This window comes from Thermobia domestica, chromosome 17 (assembly GCF_964235325.1).
Source record: "Thermobia domestica chromosome 17, izTheDome1.hap1.1, whole genome shotgun sequence".
In the NCBI taxonomy this organism is placed as follows: domain Eukaryota; kingdom Metazoa; phylum Arthropoda; class Insecta; order Zygentoma; family Lepismatidae; genus Thermobia; species Thermobia domestica.
The window spans coordinates 21286292-21309528 of NC_137470.1; the positions used below are offsets into that span (position 1 = coordinate 21286292).

The following is a 23237-nucleotide window of genomic DNA, read 5'->3' on the forward strand; positions in this document are numbered from 1 at the left end:
CCGAGGCTATCTATAGTTTAAGATGGAATTTAGACTATCGGAATGCATTCAAATTATAAAAGGATTATCTTACTATTTCACTGCTTAAAGCACGTCCAATCACCTACTGTAGTTTGACCTTTATAGTTTTAGGTTAGAAAAGAAAAATGCATGTGATACGAATTATTACGGATGAATTAGGACAACGCAAAGAAATTAAAGAACCTCGAGGAAACACATTAATTATGTTCACTAAAAACTCACTTAACCTTAGATCCAACTAGGAACCCTTCGCAATACACCACTCACTACCACTGATCTACGTTATGTTTATGATGTTTGTACTAAAATCTGACATACCTTGATTGCCACAAAATAAAGTCTCTCTCCACAATATCTGCCAACAAAGACAGCACACTAAAGAGACGAGTGGATTTCACATCTTTGGCGTGGATTTGAAAATTTAGTTCCTCACCTTCCATATCACTTATCTTGTTTTGTGCTCTCATCATCTTCTAAAACCGTTTCACATAAATTAAACAATTCCTCGAATATCCCTACGCCTTCCTAAAAAAAAAAGAGATTGAAAATTAATTTAGACACAAGCAATTTAACATATAGTCCAATTATATATGTCAGCTAAGCTTCCGATAATAATTATTAATAAACTTGATATTAAATATGAGTTTAAAATCATTGCTAATGCTATATACAGGTAATGGACATTGAAATTGAAACACTGAGTAGAAAGCAATAATTTGTATTTAATTTGTAGGGCGTCTTCGGCGGTCAGTACAGCAGCAACACAACTTGGAAAATATTGATAGAGGTCCTACACCGTTTACAGTCTGAATTTCAGCAATAATTCACAGAAAGTGTGTTTTTAATTTTTCACTAATATCTTCCCCGCCCCTCTTTGCACCATAAAAGTGAGATGTCAAAGCATCCCATGCCCTAACCTTATTTATGTTTAAAGTTTGCTCGAGATCGATTGATAAGATTTATAGTTATAGCATACAAAAAATATAATTTACTTACAAATTAGTTTAGTAACATTGTTTTATGGTAGTATTTATAGTGCCTTGTTAAAACGCTTGTCTTCAAGCTGTCAAATATAAATCACAGTAGGGTAACTGTTCCAATAATTGACAGTATAAGATCAGTATTTGACAAATTGCATGTTTTTCACCCTTTAAATGGGCCTAACTTACTGATCTCTCGTATAGTGACGAAAGCATCCTTCCTCCATCCATACACACCACCACATAAATAATAGACTTATAATTATTATTTTTTAAAATATGTATACGAAAGGTTGACCATTGTACCAGAAATCGACACTACGATTTCAGATAATAACCAGTAATTAACACATAGTGGCCCAGTAATTGACATCCCTTAATATCTGTTTACAATGAACCATATAATGTTCTACCAACTTTCCAAGCTGATTTATAAGCTTAAACAACCTACCTTAGGATAAACCGTTACTAGAAGTCTGAAAAACAGTTCACTTCTCACTGTCCATCGATGTTCTGCTACCTTTGAAGTACTACTACCGAGATGCAAATATTAGCAGTAGTGTAGGATTGACAACACTACAAAGGAATAAAATATGACAGCATTTGCTCGTACCTAGCTTCGAAGTCTTGCTGTAGCGAGAAAAAGAAGACAATGTCAATTACTGGTACACTGTCAATTACTGGGACAGTTACCCTAAATTTTGTACCATAAAACTGAGATAGCAAAAGCACTCACGAGAGAAGGAAGAACAAGGAATACCATACTCCGGTACATCAACTATTTATTGATTTCAGAAAGGCTTACGACTCGGTTAGGAAAAACATTATGCAACGTTCTTACAAAACTTGGAATACCGAGAAAGCTAATTAGATTAATTAAGATATTTTTAAATGAATCCCAAAGTAAAGTCCGGGTAGGAACATTTTTGTCCACGAGTTTTCGTGTCGAAAATGGCCCGAAACAAGGAGATGCATTGTCGCCACTATTATTCAACTTTGTTCTGGAATACGCCATAGGGAAAATCAAAGATAGCAATCAGGGTCTAGAGCTGAACGTCCTTCCTCTGTTTATTCAAATATAGTAATTTTCTTTTCATTATGACTTCAATTATTACAAAAAAGTACATAATCACTATTATAAAAAAAGTACATACTCAATAATGTCTTGTAAAATATTTAACAATATCTGTGCTCCTTTCTCTGTTGAATCAAATGTTAACAGAACTTTGTTTTCACATATTTATTTTTATTACTCCATCAACTACTGTCTGTTCCAAATGACAGATTAAAGGAGCTGTAGAAAATTGTTTTTGAAGTAACATGTTTGATACTGCAAGGATACGATGACGAAAAATTATGATAAAAATGTCCACGCTGTTACACAACGGCACTATGCTTTCGTAAGCTTGAAACCTCCCTGACTAGTAGTAGAAATTCTGAGAATCTCAATTTTGCTAGAAAGTTCAAATTCCCTGACTCTTCCAGGACATCTCGCTCACCTCGCCACCATATATTGCAATTAATACAAATACCCTCATTACCTCATAAACAGGTTCAGTCGGGTTTACTTTGTTTGGCTTTTTTTTTTTTACGCTTGGCTTGATAATGTGTGTTTGTAGGTTTATCTTGGTATAACAAACAGTTCTGCAAACTCTAAATATTTTAACAACCGGTTCGCCCAAACTAGTGCGAACCTGCTGAATAGCATCACTGTTCTTACATCTCTAATAACTAGAATAAAACATCAACCTTAAGAAAAAAAAGAAAAAGAACATACCGATTCTAAAGGATGAGTTAACAAACTGTAGTAGTAAAATTTCATCTATTGTGTACACAGAGGATGCATTTCCAATATCTGTTGAAAGGTCCATCTTGCTCTTGCTAAAGTACTCTGCTGTGGAGCATCCTACAAAGAACACATGTATCAGTTACTAAAGAGGACATAAACTTTAATAATACATACTGTCAATAATACATAAATGACATGGCACATATACATTTGTAGAAAATTAAAAATTAATACCCACGGAATCCTATGGGCATGAGTATGGGTGGCGATTAGGAGGGGGGACCCATTAATATATATATAGTTTCATTTGGTAATATGAAGTTTTTGTATGTATTAATGGTTCATAGAATAAGAATGGTACCATAAAATATTTGCCGTTCCGTAAGTATGTATTGGTTGTCTTACTGTGCAGTTAAGAAAGCTACAGGAATTGCATTTTAATTGCCACGAAAAGTGACCCAAAATTTAACCTATCGGAGCGCCACAATTCGAGTGTACTTTCATTTCTTCTTATAAGTGTTTGATATATTACTTGGCCGATTTAGAACTAATTGAGATATTTCACCAAAAAAAAAAAAATCTTTCACAAGCAGTGTTTCTTTTAGAAACAATGTTCCGTTGCGCACACATAGTATTCCGGGGGAGGGATACTATAGGTACAATTCTATTATTAGAATATATTATAGACGTATTATTTTGGTCTTCTTCAGGGGAAAGGTAAAATCAGAGCTTGAGTTGGGGGGCAACAACCCCCCTTCAAAATAAACATACCTAGAAGAAACACTATTCACAAGTTATTCCTTAATGGCACAACCTAAAATGTCTTTTCTTCTTTGTAATATTAACAAATCACATGAGCTCCGCCAGGAATCGAACCCGGGTCTCACACGTCAAAGGCACGGTATTGTTTTGTAGTGTAATATATGAGTTTAGTCGTATACATACTGTATACAATTTTGTATATACAATTAAATTTAGTGAATTCAACATAATTCTAGGTTTTAGGATTATTTTGCATAACCAGAGTGTGGAGTGATTCTAAGTATTTTTGAGTTTTGATGTATTCCAAGAAACTGAAAACTATGGCAAATATAATAAATAAATAAAACGTTTTATTTACTTTTGTATTTTTATTTATTGGTTAACCACTAATTTCAACTTCATCTGATGCTGAAGTGTTCGTAAGGCTTATTCCTGAATACTACATACAGAAAGTTGAAATTATTGGTTAAGGAATAAATAAATACATAAATAAAACGTTCTATTTACCTTTTGTATTTATTTATTTATTTAAATATGAGTTAGCAGAATCAATACAAAAGCTTTGTCGTGTTAATACTTACAAGTATTAATTTTAATAATGAAATTAAAACTTCAACCGACGGATAGCGGATTGAAGACGTTACTGACATCAGGCTTATGATATCTTGATCGCAGAAGTTCATTTCATAGTAACTGTAGAAGAAAATTGCTGACATTTTCTCTTGGAGTTCTCCAGCTTCATTTTCTCTTTTCTGTAAAGCAAAGCATAATATATAATTACAGATATTTACCTTTTATACGCTAGCTTAAGACTGCATGTTCTTCAGTTAATAATTTCTATCCTATGTTATGTGGGATCATGAAAAAAATACTAATGACCTGATAGGATGCATAATTTAATAACTAAATACTAATCTTGAACTCTACTTAGCATCCCATTACCTCTCAAGGAATTTCCATGTTGGTTTATAGACTCACATGACAGGATTTTTGTTTTAATATCATACTCCAGAAAAAAATGCACTATTATTTTGCATTAACAGCAAACAGAAACAATTGCGAACTTATTATTCCAATAAATCACTCGAAGTATTGATTAATTTCCGTATCACACAAAGCATAGCATCCTACTTAAGTATTTAGCGAACTTAATTCGTGGTTCAAGTATTAACTGCTATGATCCTATACCCTTAATGTTTACGTCGGTTTTTAATTACCGAAATAACAATTGGCCCCCTCTTTAATTTCTTCAATCTTCAATGTCAGTTCAGTAAGTAGAGCCCATGTGAGTTTTCACATTGGAGGCACGGAATTAAAATAGCTGGGTCTTTATTCCTGAATTATTTTGATAAAAACGTAAAGAGGGGGGCTACGTATTGTGTGGAGCGGAAGTTTATAAACGTTCTGCAATAGTTACGAAACGATGGTGACAAAGTCGTCGAAACATAAATGATAATAAAAGTGAATGCTTCTGTACTCTTCGATTTTATTGTTTTGTGCTAAAGAGTGGCGTTTGTGGTACGCAGCAGTTTGGTTTCAACGCAAACCTCGTTCCACCTATTTCATATTTGGAATTAAAATCTTATTGACAGATGAATACTCACCCGTAGGTCATTACCCTTTTAAAACTACCTATGATGTCGCGTTTGAATGAAGTAAGTTAGAGCTAGTGTCAATCACATTGAGCCAAACGAGTGCAGAGTCTTTTGAAAATGGTGAGTAAGTCTAAGTAAGCCCGAATATGTTTATATACTCATATAGTACGCAAATTTTACATTTTACGTAAATATACGTATAGGTAATATATACGTAATATATAAAATATAGATTCTACATGTAAAATATATACGTAATATATTTAACGTAAATGTTTTGAACCTCAATTAATGGAAATTGAATCTGGAACGGTATTTCGTTACTGTTTTAATCTGAACTAATCTAATACTATGAAAAAATGAATTTAAAAGATTTATAAGCTCGAAAACTATGGGACCTACCATAATCGAGTCAAGACTTCACTTATGAACTAGTATGTACCCTATCCAAAAATCCTGCGGTACTTTAAGAATATCAAATTATATATCCGTCTCAATACTCCCTACAGAAAATCCAAGTCATTATCTGTAGGTCACTTCTAATGACTACTGACAGACATTGAAGTTTCCATTGTAGGAGACTGTATTGCAGCTCGACTATCGGTATTGTATCCCACTCCGCCTGACAGGATTCCCACCAGCCTGAGTTGATATCTGGATTCTTGACAGGGATGCTTAGAAGGGGATTGCTGAAATTGCAGTTTCCTGTTCCATACAACAATAGAATTCCGGTGTTTTCACGTGTGTGACTGGATACAGTTCAACCTGCTCCACGTCTTGTCCACACAATGTTGGTATAATTCAGTCAGGAGTTTGGTAATACGTTGCATTGATTTTGACGTGTCGCTCCACTTTTGCGAGAAGCAATTTACCCCTGTACGAGAAACCGGTCACAATCATGAACCCTTCTGGTAAACTCTCTGCGCACCAACAGAAATTCAGTCCTTGATGTCAACAGATCTGTAAGCAATAGTATAAACTACCACAGTCTGTGGGGTCTCAAAGATAACAACGAATTTCAACCGATTACCAGCGAGCTGACGTTTATACAGCCTCGTGTATTTTTTTTGTTCAGCCACGTATGGTTTCAGGGTGTGTATACTGCTCTTGCGAACGACCGTGAGATGTGAACTCCTATGAATTGGCCGGTTGATTATCTATCGCCTGCGATTTGTAGCATTTGCTGGCCACCACAGGTTGTGAGTAGGGATTTTCAGAGGTCACCATGCACCGAATCAAATGAATAGTGGTGGGGCTTTCTTTTCAGAGACCGGTTTCTCACTGCTCGCGTCGGTATGATGGGCATTCAACTCTGCCGCATGTTTCAATTTAATACGATTCACACCGGTATGACCTACAAAAAATTTAGCACTTAACACATTTCTATGATGTGTAATGCTGTGAACTTTACCTCGGAACGGGTCGCAATGAAAATCTCACACAATCAATTTCGGTAGCAACAGACTATACTTGAGCACAGTACTCTACTGCGTGATCAATGAAATACTGTATCTTGTCTCCTGGCAATTTCATGGCATCCGCGGTACAATTGCACATTGACTTCGGTTCAATGTACTCCCATGCGCAAAAAAAATTGCGCGTATACTGTAACTCAAGATTTTACGCATTTATTCCATTTTCCTTACGTTTATGGGTAAAATTCAGTTATTAGTATGTGGAGATAATAGAAAGATATCCATCTAAGGAGATATTTCCAAAAAATATAATAAAATAATAAAAATATAAGCAAAAAACAAAATTATGCTCGGTTTTGTGTATACTGGCAACGATGATTTCTAGGGATTTTTTCAGTAGCAGATCACAATTGCGGAGGGAATTCAGTATGGGAGTCGAGGATTGGACCAAGGAACTGGATAGTGGAATAAAATGTTGCATTTATTGGTTAAAACCTAGTGTGTAGATTGCCTGCCAAATATAAATTAGCTTCTGTAACTAAGATGTCGTACGAAAATATAAAGTTAAAAAGAAAAACTCTTATCTTAAGGTTCGAAGAGATACGGACCATGGTTATGAAGATTATTTCTTTAAAAAAAAAGCCAACTTAACGTAGCCTCCGTGGCTAGGTGGATAGAGTGGCAGAGTTGTAGTTTTTTTTATTATTTTGACACCACATCGAATCCCATCCCATCCCATTCTTTTTTTTTTACAAATCATTATAGGAAGTGTATAATTTTGATGTTAATAAGAACAGAAACAATATAATAGGGAAATAATTTATTGGTAGTATCCTTTAATCGACGTATTTATTCAGTATTAGAATACGTGTACTATTGGAAACAGTTATTGTTTTCAGTTTATAGTCTTGTATGTTACTTCCCGTTCTTGAACAGCAGACAACTCACTTCGGGTTTGTGTTTCAGGAAGAACATACGCGACCTTGAAGTCTGTCTAGTCGTACCCCTTGTTACATCGACCTGATGTTAAATGATCGTTTGTGTGTGTGTGTGTGCTTGTTTTTTGCTTTTTAGAGTATTGACTTTCTTTCTCTTTTTTTTCATATCCACAAGTTCAAGAATGCTTTCGTTGAACGTAACTAAATTATACAGATCTATGTATGCGGAACACGAATATTTCCAAATATAGAATGAATATGAGCGATAATCATACCATATTTCTACATTATATAGTAGCGTGAAAAACTTATATTAAAATAATATAACAAACAGGCATAAGCTTTTTTTCTAACATGGCAACACATTATACGTAACTCATTAAATTTTGGGAATTACAAATTATCACCTTACGTGTCGTTGTATTCCTATTCTTTTTCACGTTCAAGCGACGAAAGAAGAAATTGTAGTAATAGTGATAAAAATCGAATTCGAGATTTCAATGAATTCAAGTTTCACGCCCCCACATATCGAAAAAGTGATTTTGATGTCTGTCCATCTGTTCGTTTGTTGGTTCGTCACGCTTTTACATGCATTCAAATAGAGGCCATTCTGTTCGACGTATCTGGACCTAAGTCTAGACATGAAGTGTTTATAACACTTTTTCGTTTCGAATTCTATATTCTCCGACACCTAAAAATAAGGGTAGTTTACTGAAGGATGAAAATTCAAAATAATTAAATTGTTTCAAAAACAGCTGTAAAGAGTTTGCTTTTTTTTTTACAAACATAGTTTGAATCATTGCTCTGAAAAAAATACGTAAGGTGTAATTTACTGTATGGGATGCGTTTTTTCGAGCAATTTTCTCAATCACATTTCATAAATAATTGTATCATTAATAACCTAACAATATGACAACTCGTTCGTCCTGTAAACATTCAGAAGAGGTAGTTTACTCTTCTCCGACGATTTTCCCATTAACGCGTGACGCAATTTTGTTCATATTTCATAAATGAATGTCACATAAATAACCTAACGATATGGTATAATTCCATCATCCTAAAAAGCTAGATGTGGTATTTTACTTTTCGGGGCAATTTTTACCCTACGATTTTGTCGAGAATGACTCTGGCAATTTTGTTCGTATTTCATAAATAGCATAACTCGTTTGTCCTGAAAAGATACACAAGGGATATTTTATTCTTGGGGATGACTTTTTTTGACGATTTCTCAGAAAGTACTCAGACGCTTTTGCTCATAGTTCACATACAATTATTTCCTTAATAATTCTAATATATGGCATAAGTTATTTCTAACAGAAATATGACCAATGGGTACTTTACTTTTGAACGTAAGTTGCTTCGAACAAAATTTTCCAAAAAAAAAAAAAAAAAAACATTATTTTATTCGCATTTCCCAAATAAATGTTTCAGTAATAGCTGCAGCCTAACACGAGTCAGTTTAAGAAATTCGAGCGAGAAAATTCAGTGCGTTTCATCCGTACCCATTCTTAAATATATTTTTAAATGTTACACCTAATCACAATTTTCCTAACAAAATCGAAACTTCTATTTAAATGTGCCTTGTTGTTGCCAAATGGTTCAAGTCCATTGGTTCTGGATTTGATTCCCGGTGAGAGCTAGTGTATTTTTATCCAACGTTAAGGTATAGGTAATAAGTAGGTGCAAAGAGAAAAGTGTTGAAACAAGCCTAACCAACCTAATAAATAATACAAAGAAATAATACAATATTACGAAATTATATAAGAAACGTTGTTAATATTAGATATTTGCGTGTGAGATTGTCCAACCGATGACTGTCAACTCCAAAGGTAAGAAAGTGAAACATCCAATACCAGGTTAATCAGTGGTCTCTAGGTAAAGCTATTCTACTAGGAAGTGATTGAGATACCAAAAAATGTTGTAATTGCTGGGAGACATGTTAGGAGAATACATTGGATGAGAAACTTTAATTCATGAATAGTCTGCACCTTCATTGGTGTATTGAAGTGCGTAGGTAGTGTGTGTTTAGCACATCGGGTTCCTTTGTTGTTAGTCCCAGCTTTCTAGACCGGATGCAGGTATTCCCGGTAGGAAATACAAGAAAATATACATTTCTATTACTATTAAAGTAAATAATTACACTCATTCCCTCAATGTGATACTTGTTTAACTGTATACAGAGAGCTGATCCGTGGAAGAATCGTTCATAATAATAAATAAAATAAACTCGACAAATATTCTTGTAAATAATAGGTAAAAGTTTGCGTCACACTGTTCATTTTGCTGGGCACGCCAGTGTGCCACGTTATCCGGTTGTGGCACACTGGAATATAGGGTATGGCTTTCTAATTTTTCCCAACTATTTTAACTGCTTCAATTGAAATGAATTTATAATAATAAGAGAGTGAATTTAGTCTTCTTACCCTTCGATTTAGAAATAAGGTCCGCTAGAATTGTATATATAAAAAATAATAATACTCAGAATTTTATAGAGTAGTTTGTTTTATTCGAAATGACATACTTCCTGCAACTGTTTGGGTTGGAATTATTTGAAATCAAATCTTTAAGTTTCACGACCCACGGTTATACCGGCTAGGCTAAAGGACACGGTGATGATGAGAAATGAATGCAATGGTGGAATGAAAAATGTGGGGGAAACGGGAGAACCCCGAGAAAACCCATGCACATGGTGTTTCTCCACCACAAAATTCACTTGGTGCGAGCTGGGGTCAAACCAAGGATCCCATGCACCAAAGGTGAACACTTTATCACTGAGCCACCGCGGCCCCCCTGAAATTATTTATAGGAGAGAGTGACTACTTTTATGAAAACTTGATATCGAAAACATTTGTTTAAAAATACCAGCTTTTTGTGAAACATTGCTTAATATTCAGGAAAACCTAAGTCAATAATAAAATAATAATAACTATTATTATTATTATTATTAATTAGCTTAAATTAAAAACTCTCTGGACCTAGTGCATTGGCACAATTCCACGAATTAAAAAGAATGTGTTTACTTCTCATATAAGTGCAAAAGAACTTAATCCCTGTTGCTTTCAATATAAAAAGAAAGTGTCCAACTGTGAAATGATATGCTACATAAAATGCCATATGCAACATAATGTAGTATAGAGTCATCATTCCAGGTTGTCTAAAGAACACTTTCGTTTTAGCAAGAAAGGAAGAAAATAGAAAATACTCAGTTTTAACCTAGTAGAAAATTTGCAGATTTAAGGGAAAATGCACAGAGTTGTTGGATATAAATGTAGTTCGGGTAAATGGAGTAAGACACCGTAAATATTTTATTGTTTGAAATATACTGGGAGTGACCAAGCCATTACATATGGAAATATTGAAAGAGATACGTTAATGGTGTTAGTTGCAAACTTTTTTAGAAATGAAAAAATTAAGGAAATCTCTAAAACTCTGATATCACAGATCCAAATTGACTGACTGTTAAGTAAAACTGCTAAATCTGAGTTAAACAAAAAAGTATTAATGACCTGTGTTACAGTTTCAGACATATCATTCTCATATCAAAACTACGATAGAAGTAAATTATGAATAAAGGTGAATTCACAGTTCTGGAATACCAACAAATGATTTTGCTAGATGTAACTTTTCGGAAAACTTTTTTATAAGGCTTTAGATTTATTTATTTTTTTATTTTATTTATTTTTTTTGTTTGTTTGTTTATTAGTTTCCCCATGCCGTAAACGTCGCCAACTCCTGGTGGCCCACTTGCCGGTAAATGGCGATCGTCGATATAGCGACATGTCGAAGGATTGCCGCTAGCGTGCCACTAGTGGCAGGGATTCGTCGAGTCGAAGCAGATATCTAGAATCGGGGGTATTGAAGTTACCACAACGTAAGAACGAGGACTTCATTTTGGTCCGCGCTCGTTTGATTTGTCACGGAGAATCGTAAAGGGACCAACATGAACTATCGCCAGTCATGTGCATGCGGTTATTATTATATATTATTTTTTCCTGACGAATTGTTATTATGAGGACAATACTTGAGCTCCGGGGGTCAAGAGTAACTCCTGCCTTTTCATCATGAAGTGAAAAATCTTGAGGTGGGTGCGTATAATTGTATGAATTTAGTTGGCAACTGTCGCCGATCACTAGCAAGTGAATATGGGAGAACTATGAAAAAAGTAAATAGACGCTTGCCATTTTGTTATAAAATTACATGACGAGTGCATTTGATTTGATTCCGGACAGTTGTCTTCAAATATACACGGTTAAAGAAGCACTGTGATTAGAAATATTACAAAGACTTCAACGACTTATCCCTCTACAAGCTGTGTCTTCATAATCGCCTCCGGGACTAATTCGGAAGAACACGCAATTAGTAGCCCTAAGGTTGATGGTTCACGCCCAGCTCAGGGCACTTTAGTTTTATTTTTTTTAAATGTTTTTAGACTCATCCTGATGCAAAGAAATTACGTATATAGGCGATTTAACGTATTTTAGGGGAATAATTTTGTGGTTCGTTGGCGTTCCGTCGCTTCTCTGCCGGTGGTGATATAATTTTCAAAATGGAAGTGGGACCAATTTTTGGCTGCGGGGCCGCCAATTTTCGGGGACATGTCACTAGTTGCCTATCGGTGGTCCACCGACGCTTACGGCATGGGATAGTCCCTTCACGAGTGAGGCAGATTGTAATCGACCAAGAGTGTTTGGGAAAAATGGGAAACATCTTCCGACTTCGACTTCTGAATAATCCGTTTAGGATCAGGTCGAATCAAGGCTGCGCCACGGGAAGGTAGAACAAGTGAGGCAATCGTTCCAAGCACTACGCTCGACAGCTTCCGTCTCATTGAAGACTTAGACTCTTCAGGAAAAGTAACAAATTTATTACTTGTAATTTATTCTTTGAGTCAAAGTATTTTGCAATAAACCATCGTTTTGTAAGATATTTTTACGATTGTATACTATTAATTTCGAAAATTGTACTCATAATATAATTTCCCATCATGGATTTGAAAAAATTAAAGTTGGAACGAAGAAAGATCTCCGATCCACATGTCTCTTCATGTTTGATATGGAAGTCTCATCTTCATTATTTACCCTTAATTTATTTTAGTCCTAGGCAACGCGAATCGACGGGATGGCTCTAAGTGAAAACATTCATTTAGATGGTTAAGTAATCAGGAAATTCCTGCTGTCATTTCACGAAACACAACAGATCTTGAGGAGAGAAAAAAAAAACAATTTTGCTTACCAGGGGGAGGGAGTAAATCATCTGCTTACGTTTGCTTAACTAGGAAGAAGGCAAGGGCGCCGAACCTGGGGGGCCGGGCCCGCTCAAAGCTCATGTAGGCGTCCTTTGTATTTATGAATATACAATATTTGGCATTATTTGAGTGTAATTTGTCTTAAAATCCTCATATATATATCTTCTGCATTTTAATGCCCCCCCCCCAATTTACAGGGAAACTGGCGTCCTTGGAAGATCTAGTGAAATGAATAAAAATGTGATAACGTAATGCTTGAACAACTCTATCTAATGGAGAAAAGTAAATTAGTATTCAACACTTCTTTCAATTTTAAGCATTTCAAAGATTCTCTTAATTTAGTAGGCTCCCGGATTTGCATTTTTGAAGTACGGGAACTTTATCTATACCTTAACGTGGGAATCGGTTTCGGACCATGCACTTAAGCCGCTTTGCCATAAGAGGCACAAGGAGTTTTTCTTTCGATTTCCTTAGGAATATTGCGAATGGTATAACTTTAAAAACTATGTTTAAAAAAGAATACACATCGACATAATAAGATGATAATCTGATACCTAGGAAATATATTGAATTGTTTTTAATTTGTTCTCACGTTTCCAAAACAGTACTTATGCTTTTTTTATTCCAGCCTTTTAATATAAACATTTCAGACTATTGTCTGTTCTAGGACGATACAATTCTAGTTCATGTATATGCTAGCTTTGGAAATACAGTAGAGTTTCGCTTATCCGACATAAACAGGCAGGCAGAACGCTGGATAATATGGATGTGTTAAGAAAAGACCTATTAAAAGTAAAACTTATGATATAATTTTACATATTACGCATCTAATAATAATGTTTTATAACAAATAACTGCACTGCACTGAATCAGGGACGTATCCAGCGTGAGGGCCTGAGAGCTGTCTCTCTCCGAAACTCAAGCACTTTTTAATAAACTTGCCTTTACCCCTTTAAGGTTCTTTTATATCAGTTTACTAGTAGTTAGTGTCCAAACTTTGGGCAATGTGCTGTTGTCTTGTTATAATTCTAAGAACATACCATAATGCCATTATACCAGGTGCAGTGGCGTATTTAGGGGGATGGCTTCCGGGCTTAAGCCCCCCACGAAATCTTACTTAGTATAGTAAAGTAAATGAAATATCTTGCAAAATTTTCACATTTCCAGGCAAAGCCCCCCCCCTCCCGGAAAGTTAGCAAAGCCCCTCTAGAAACAAAATCGTAAATACGCCACTGACCAGGTGGAATTAAAGAACAGTTTTAAATAGGACTAACATTTCGTTTCCGTTCTGTTTTTAACTTTAATGAATTAGAACGATACACTCCATGTCTTCTTGCTATTTTTGTTATGTGATATACGTAGCAGACAGTTTTCTTTAGTTACATTTCTCTCGAGAATATGTTTCATTTTGTTTGTGCTATAATGCAGTTTCCAAAGTAAACCGGTTTATAAATGAAAAGTAGGAAAAAGTTTAAGAGAAATACAGAACTGTTGCATTATTATTATTATTATTATTATTATTTAAAAACATTAGAATTACGTGCTTACGAGGATTCGTGTTTGGCCCCCTCCAAATAGAAAACCTGGATACGTGTCAGCACTGAATGATAGACGTATGAGTCAAGGCGTAGGCGGGCGCGCTAGGCGATAGACTCCACAGCATGCAAAATAGATTAAGACCACAACTTGCAGATCTTCTTGCCGATTGGTGCTATTTGCAATGATATATCGGAGCATACGGTATGTGGAACAAAGGATGGTCGGATAAGCGAGACCATGGTGTATTGGTGTTTCACGCACCTAAACCTGTAAAATGTTTGTATAAACAATTATCTTTCACTCCCTAGCTAAATTTGTGGGTATGATCACACACCTTGCCTCATAAAGTATAGTCTTATAAAGAACTCCCGCCAAGTGAACTTTGTGGTGGACAAACACCGTGTGCGTGGGTTTTCTCGGGGTTCTCCCGTTTCCTCCCACTTTCTTCATTCCACCATTTCATTCATTACTCATCATCACCGTCTCCTTTAGCCTAACCGGCATAACCGTGGGACGTAAAACTCAAAGATTTCATTTCATTTTTTTCTTATAAAGAAAAAAAATTTTTTAGCTAAAACCTAAAGAAAAGCCAACTTCAATTTTCTTTTTTTTTTAATAATGGCAAACTAGTCCACTTTATCACGATAAATCAGGTTTGGTACTAAGATGTCTTTTTCTGTCCGTATATATCCTTCACACTTCGTTGGAGACAAAATTGTTTTTTCCCCAAGAAAACAGGATGACAGAAACTATATAACAGCATGAACAGAAAACAATAACTATTAACAATAGTTCTCTAATCCTGGATAAATACGTCATTACAGCAAAATATCAGTAAGTTGTAATTATGATATTGCTTCGGTTCTTATTAACATGAAAATTATAATGTTTTGTAAAAAAAAAAAAAAAGAATGGGGTGGGATTCGATGTGGTGACAAAATAATAAAATAACTACGACTCCGCCACTCTATCCACCTAGCCACGGACGCTACGTTAAGTTGGCTTTTTTTTTTTTTAAAGAAATAATCTTCATAACCATGGTCTGTATCGCTTCGAACCTTTAGATAAGAGTTTTTCTGTTTAATTTTATATTTTCGTACGACATCTTAGTTACAGAAGCTAATTTATATTTGGCAGGCAATCTACACACTAGGTTTTAACCAATAAATGCAACATTTTATTCCACTATCCAGTTCTTTGGTCCAATCCTCGACTCCCCTACTGAATTCCCTCCGCAATTGTGATCTGCTACTGAAAAAATCCCTAGAAATCATCGTTGCCAGTATACACAAAACCGAGCATAATTTTGTTTTTTGCTTATATTTATATTATTTTATTATATTTTCTTTGGAAATATCTCCTTAGATGGATATCTTTCTATTATCTCCACATACTAATAACTGAATTTTACCCATAAACGTAAGGAAAATGGAATAAATGCGAAAAATCTTGAGTTACAGTATAAGCGCATTTTTTTTTTTTTTTGCGCATGGGAGTACATGAATTAACCTCTGTATTCTGTTAAGAATTTTCCATTACTTCGATAGCTACCTATATATATTTTTCTTCAATTTCAATGTGTCTAACTTCAGTGACAAAGTTTTGACACTGACGTCGAAGATAATTCTTTCATTTTCTCCAGCGTGAAACGTTCAGGGCATTTTAATCTGGTTTGTGTGTGTGTGTGTGTGTGTGTGTGTGTGTGTTGGATATACTATCTAGTTACATCTTACTTTAGATAGTATCAAATAAAACTATAATAATAAATATAAAAATCTGCAACAACTATTAATAAAATTAAAATATTCTTACGTCACTATATATTGTAGGACACCACTGGCATGATTTTCGAGCAAAAACAAAAGTTTCATCAATGCCATATTTTTGACATATGCTTGCAATTGTCAAATTTTGCTGGTTTTGTGCATCCATCTTCAGATTATGACTGCCTATAAAAAGAAAAGTTAGAGTAACTGATACACTTTCCAAGAAAAAAGTAATATAACTTTGACTATGAAAAATTGAAGGTATGCAATAACAACGTAAGTGAAAGTGCAACGTGTAAGATGTAGATGAAATTTATTTTATATTAGTAGATAGATAATGGGGATTCTGCAGACAAATTCATTATTAGCCCATTTAAACTATATGTCACCCTATCATCTCTAATAACTTCTAATCTACCCCCTAATAATTTACAGCGCACTTCCTATCCCAAATAACTTCTATCACATCTCAAATAACTTCTATCTTACTCATAATAACTTCTAATGCATTCTATCACTAAATCTAGTTACAAAAAATCACTAAATGTGGTTACAAAAAATCACTAAATCTAGTTACAAAAAATCATTAAATCTAGTTACAAAAACAAAAAAATCTCTAAATCTAGTTACAAAATCTGGTTATAACCGGTTTTGACTTTAAAAAAATCACTAAATTTGGTTACAAAATCTGGTTATAACCGGTTTTGACTTCAAAAATCACTAAATCTGGTTACAAAAAATCACTAAATCTAGTTACAAAAACAAAAAAAAATACTAAATCTAACAATATTTAACAATAATGAACAGTTGCATTTTTAACTCTGATACATACTCTTTTAAATGCCGTTTGAATTATTAAAATCGGATAAAAAATAACGAATTTAGCATTTTGCCGCCTGTATTTATACAACCCAACACAGAAGGTTTGTGCACACACACACACACACATTTACAATTCAGTTTGCTTGAGAGAGGCAACAGCATACATGTATGTATTTAGATTTATATAGCCTCTCTCTTTTTCTTTCTTTCTTAGCATGGGAACGTGACTTGCTTACATCATCATACACTCATCCACACTCACATTCTCTTCAGTCAACCGGAGCAGCAACAACATATTTTCTTTCTTTTTAGTAATCAAGCAGTATATGGAGGTGTAGTAATAACAACACCAAAACTGTCACGTTATAACTAAAACTAAGAAGTTTAAAACTTTTTCGATTGTGAAGAGAGAAAATTGTACCTAGATAACGTGACAATGTAACGTGATGATTTTTACCTTCACGTGACAAACAGGGTTGGAAACTAATTCTTTTTATCATGTTTTTCCAGAATTGTTAAAATTATGAATTAAGCTCTGAAACTATTACAAATGAACTAGTACTAAATAAGGTAAATATGATAATTTTTTGGAAACGATAACCAATCCTGTTTTAATGGCGTACTCGAGGGATGTTATTTTTTAAGTCGTTATAGCTTTGTTGTTTATTAACCGATTTTCAAAATTCAAACGACATTCGACAGAGAAAAAAATTTGCCATTTTCTGAATGTATTGTGGGTTGCATACCTCTAAGGATACTATTCCGAATTTGCTATAACTTCATCAAATATTAAGCGATTTTCAAAATTCAAACGGTAAATTATTTCTATTTTCTTACAATTTTTTTCTAACACGTTACTGGTTTCTATGTCTAAGGATAAAATTATAAAAAATCAAAAATCTTCACTATGTAAGAATGTATTAAGGAAATGTAAACAGGACATAAATACTAGACTACAAAACAATTATTTTCGTGTATTTACTGGTTGTCTATGTCTAAGGATAAAATTACAAAAACAACTTTTATGACTTAAAAATATAAATTTTACCTAAAACTAAACTATACATTATTACTCACTAACACCTATCAACTACACCACATATAAAAGTTAACTAAATTTTACCTAAAACTAAACTATACATAAAAGTTAATTAAATATGACCTAAAACTAAACTATACATAAAAGTTAATTAAATATGACTTAAAAGTAAATTACACCACACATAAAAGTTAATTAAATTTTACCTAAAACTAAACTATACATAAAAGTTAATTAAATATGACCTAAAACTAAACTATACATAAAAGTTAATTAAATATGACTTAAAACTAAACTACACATAAACACATTTTAACTATATCTTATAATGCCCCCAAGCTAATGTAATTACACCACCCTCTAGTATATATCTTTTATCATCATTTGAATCTAATGCTAACTTATTTACAGCTATGGTATACACATCATGCTTACAACTTTGAATTAGATTTATATTTTTATATGTTTTCACATCATTGAATAGGGTTTGCTTATAATCATCAAATTGTAACTTTTTTGCTACTACACATTTCGTTATTTCTTTTGCTTTTTTCTCCTCTTCATTCTCAACTTTAAAGGCATACATCTTTGATCTTAATCCAATAAACTCCGTCATTATTTTACCTTTGTTTTCATCCTTCATCTTTCCTAATACTTTTTTGTTTACTAGTGGTATTCCATATTGATTATCCTTTCCATAATCACTTGTGTCAAATAGATCAACCATTTCTTTTAAGTCTTTGTAGAAGTCATCTGTATTAATTTCATGTATAAAACTATCAGTATCCGTGTAACATAAGTCTATATCAATATCATATTTAGGTTTCATAATGTTGTAATGGAAGTCATACATTAATAGTTTTGACAAATCTAGCACACTCATACCAACATATATAGGTTTGTTGAAGGTCAATTTTCTTTTTTCATATGCATCGCACACAAATCTTCAGTAAATATTGTTCTGTAATCAAAGTTCGGTTTCGCTATTAACTTTTCCACCCTCATTGGATCACATTCTAAGGTAATAGATGGTCTCTTTCTAATGTTTTCCATTGTTTTACCAAATACACTATTGTTCATTAACTTGTAAAAATCTTTCTCGAAATCATTCTTAACTTTTGTTCTCATATTTGTATTTAGATCAATATATTCCTTTAACCAATTTGATTGCTTGAACTCTAATACTCTATGAATTTTCTTTAATATCATCCCAAGTGACATATATAGTTTTAAGTTTCTGTAGTGAATAACATATCTTTCTTTATTGTAAAGCGTTGTTAATAATTTTCAATATTTCGATCCTGGTGGACACATATTTTCTGGAGCTAATGGTAGATCTGTATGTTTATCATGTAAGTATTCTGGATATTCTAAATCAACTTCTAATATGTAGCCAGTTTCTGAATCATCTGGAACATTCATTATGTTTATGTAAGGTTGAACCCATTTAAAGTCTTTGTAAGGCATGTACTGACTCATAGCCCATCCATATAAATTATTTGCATCTAGATAAGCTAAATACTTTGAAGGTTCGTCTTTGTTATAATTTTTCATATGCTTATTATTTGCTTTTACATATCTCTTACTACATTGTGAAATTCCACCTCTTATACCTTTTTCTATCATTAATATTTTGTCATAGTCAGTTAACATTTCTAGTTTGATCTTAGTCATCTTTAATATTGAATCCCACGATAAACCAGGAGCAGTGAAATACCAAGCAGGATCTAACCCATATGCTTTTAAACACACATCTCTAAAACTTTCAAATACATCAGCTAATATTAATACATCTGCCTTGTTATAAAGTTCTGTATATTCACCTAGATTTTTAATATTGAATAACTTCCAAACATTTTCCGCATGCTCATAATCTTCATCACTGATGTGGGTGTTATTAAGTTTATTAAAGAACATTTCTTTTGAAGGTAGTTTTGTTTCTTCTAATCTTTCAATTGAGTCAATATAATCATATGGGTACACACCTTTTTTAATTACTAAATCTAACAAATCATTAGGGAAGTACTTTGACGTTTCTCTATATTGTTCTTTTGTAAGGTTTTTTGCTAGTTCTGCTAAACTCCTTGGCATAAACCTAAATGAATCTAGAAATCGTAAATTAATTCCATTCTTTTTATCAACCTTCACATATTTTGAGTATGTTATATATTTTTCCTCATTATTTGCAATTAGTTTTATTACATTCTTATCATAAGCAAGTTCTTTAACAAACAGGTGAGTATCATAACCACTTAAGTTGTGAATAAATACTGGAATAAAATTAGGATTTCGATAGCTTAAGTTACAATAACTGTGAGCTGCACCTCTAAACTTCCCAGTTAAATGATCATGATCTCTTACTTTTGCTTTATTTTTATTTATATCCTTTAAACATTTTCCTAATTCATGTTTCCATTCTTCTAACTTTTCAATCATGCTATCATTATCTTTAGCGAATTGTATTTTCTTATTTAACATATTTATTTGTTTTTCAACTGCTGGTGGTAAATCATTCAAGTTTCTCTCACATATATGACAACTATTGGAATTATTATATCTATTTTCTTCATCTTTAGTTAGACCATTCATTTCAACTCTTTTGTTATATATTTTCTTTATTTCTATTGCTTCTTGTTTTAACTTCTCCACAAACACCTTTGCAGCATCTAAACCAATATAACTAACAGGACTTTTATACACACCATTTGAGTATAAATTTGAGTATAATAACAGAAACTCATTGGTAAATGCTTTTGATACTTCACAGTTTTAGAACAATTATGCTCTACTTCCATTTTACATAACAAACATTCAAAATCGGCATATATCGCAAATGGTACTCTAAATGATCTATTATAATTTTGGAACTGTATTTGATTATCATATGGTTTTGGAAGTTCTATTCTAACAGATTCATGCTCCTTACAATATAGTTCATGTTGTTGTAATTGCTCTTCATTTCTAAAATGTCTTACCAAACATCTATCAGAAAAGTACAATTTTTCCTTATGTTTTGTTACTTGACTTCTTATTAATCTCGATAAATCCTTTATCCAACAAAAATGACTATTATTTTCATCTTTTACATATAATAAATTAACGTGCTTGTCCTGCTTAATTTTTGTGATTTGAAGTGGGTATATATTATATTCATCATCATAACTATACACGTTAATGGATATGTTACTTCTCTTTTCAAACTTAACTATATCTTTTAATTGTACAGGAAATTCAATACCATTACAATATTTATCTTGTAACTCATTCACAATTTCTGTATAGTGTGAAGGTCGTTGATATTGAGAACATCTATCAATAGGTTTTAAATAACTTGCAATTGAATATAAGAAACATTTATTATCTTGATTTTTAATATTGATTACTGCTTTCTTATCTTTAATTGATTTAGGAAGGTCAATGTAGGAAGAAGCTCGTAATGGCACATATTTATTTAGTCTGATTTCTAAATGTTTAATTTGATGTAATGTCCATCCTGATCCTCTACCTTGAAATTCCTCCATCTCTCTACATAGTTTTTGTTTAGCATAGGTTATATATTCATCTAAGTCAGTTGATTGTAATATTCTTTCATTCATAGTTTTAAAATTGCGTTCTTGTACTTCTTTATCTTTAATATAATCACAAATGAATACAAGGTTGACTTTTAATGGATGGTGCTTTAATTCTTCCTTGATTTTGTTAATAACTACTTTCCCACTTATATTTAAAAACTTCACTGGATCTTTATATCCTCCTATGTTTTCAATTGTGATAGTTTGTAATCGTTTCTGTATTGCTGTTTCCTTTGTTTCTACTTTAATTGGTATTCGTTGTGGTTTCGATTCTTCAAATACTTCTTCTTTAAATGGAAATATGTTTCTAATTTGTGATCTGTTTTGTTCATCTTCATATTTTTTAATGCGGTCAATAAGTTCAGCCTTTCTTAATTTAGAATAACCTTTTATTCCTTTCCTTTTACAATGGTTTTTTAGTTCATCAACTTTCATTGTGTATATAACTTTCAATTCATCTGGTTCATTTTGATATTGTTCGATTTTTTTGATTAATTCACTCTTATTTAAAGAACTATAGTTACGGATTTTCTTGACTTTACATATTAGTTTTAGTTTTGTAATCGACATCTCCTTCATCTCCTCACCAGTAAAATTAACATTATTTATACTCATCTTATATGAAAAAATACTGTATCGTTTATTTATATATTTACCAAATTTTTTAGTTCATTTTCATAATATTTTTCTCATGTTATATATACCAACATTAGCATACTTATTTTTCCTAACACAACTGCTAATACTTGTACACTCCTGCAATTGTCTACATATATTAGTGTGTTGTGTTAGTATAGGGCTTTTATGGGATTACCTCATCAAAGTCATTATTAATATGATAAAAACTGAATCATTTTCATAAACTCACTTATCATCATAATTATCATTTACCTTATCCTATTTACCTTTAATTAAATAACTATAAAAGATAACATTTATAATATTATATTACTTTTATTTATTTAATTATTATACAAATTATTAAATCCTAACCATTTAATAAACCCTAATTATTTAATAAACACTTTATTACCTTTTATGAAATAATATTTATAATATTATATTACTTTTGTTTATTTAATTATTATACAAATTATTAAATCCTAACCATTATATAAACACTTTATTACCTTTTATGAAATAACCATAAAAGATAACATTTATAATATTATATTACTTATTATGCAAATTATTAAACCATAACCATTTAATAAACAATTTATACCTTTTATGAAATAACATTTATAATATTATATTACTTTTATTTATTTAATTATTATACAAATTATTAAATCCTAACCATTTAACAAACCCTAACCATTTAATAAACAATTTATACCTTTAATGAAATAATCATAAAAGATAACATTTATAATATTATATTACTTTTATTTATTTAATTATTATGCAAATTATTAAACCCTAACCATTTAATAAACAATTTATATCTTTTATGAAATAATCATAATATATAACATTTATAATATTACATTACTCTTATCTATCCAACTATTATGTGAATCATCAAACCCTAACCATTTAACAAACACTTTATTACCTTTCTTTCTCAATATTTTTCAACCAAATACTCATCCTTATATTTAGTTTTCAATAATTCTGGTTCATAAAATCTTCCTCTAACTTCTTCATTGTTTAAATCTTTAATTTTATATGTTGGTGGATTAGATGGTATAACCTCATTAATAACAAACACTTCTGTTGACCAATTTGGTGTATAACCTTTCTCAAACAAA

General features: G+C 32.4%; 1 long non-coding RNA gene across 1 annotated transcript in view; it reads right to left on the reverse strand.

Annotated features, from left to right (window-relative positions):
* Positions 1-23237, reverse strand: part of LOC145673911 (uncharacterized) — a 122838-nt gene that overhangs the window by 21799 nt on the left and 77802 nt on the right. Inside the window, exons 2-4 of the long non-coding RNA XR_014128844.1 lie at positions 4134-4304; positions 2779-2907; positions 340-546 (exon numbers count right to left, since the gene is read on the reverse strand). This is a non-coding gene — a long non-coding RNA (uncharacterized LOC145673911). The remainder of the gene's footprint in view (positions 1-339; positions 547-2778; positions 2908-4133; positions 4305-23237) is intronic.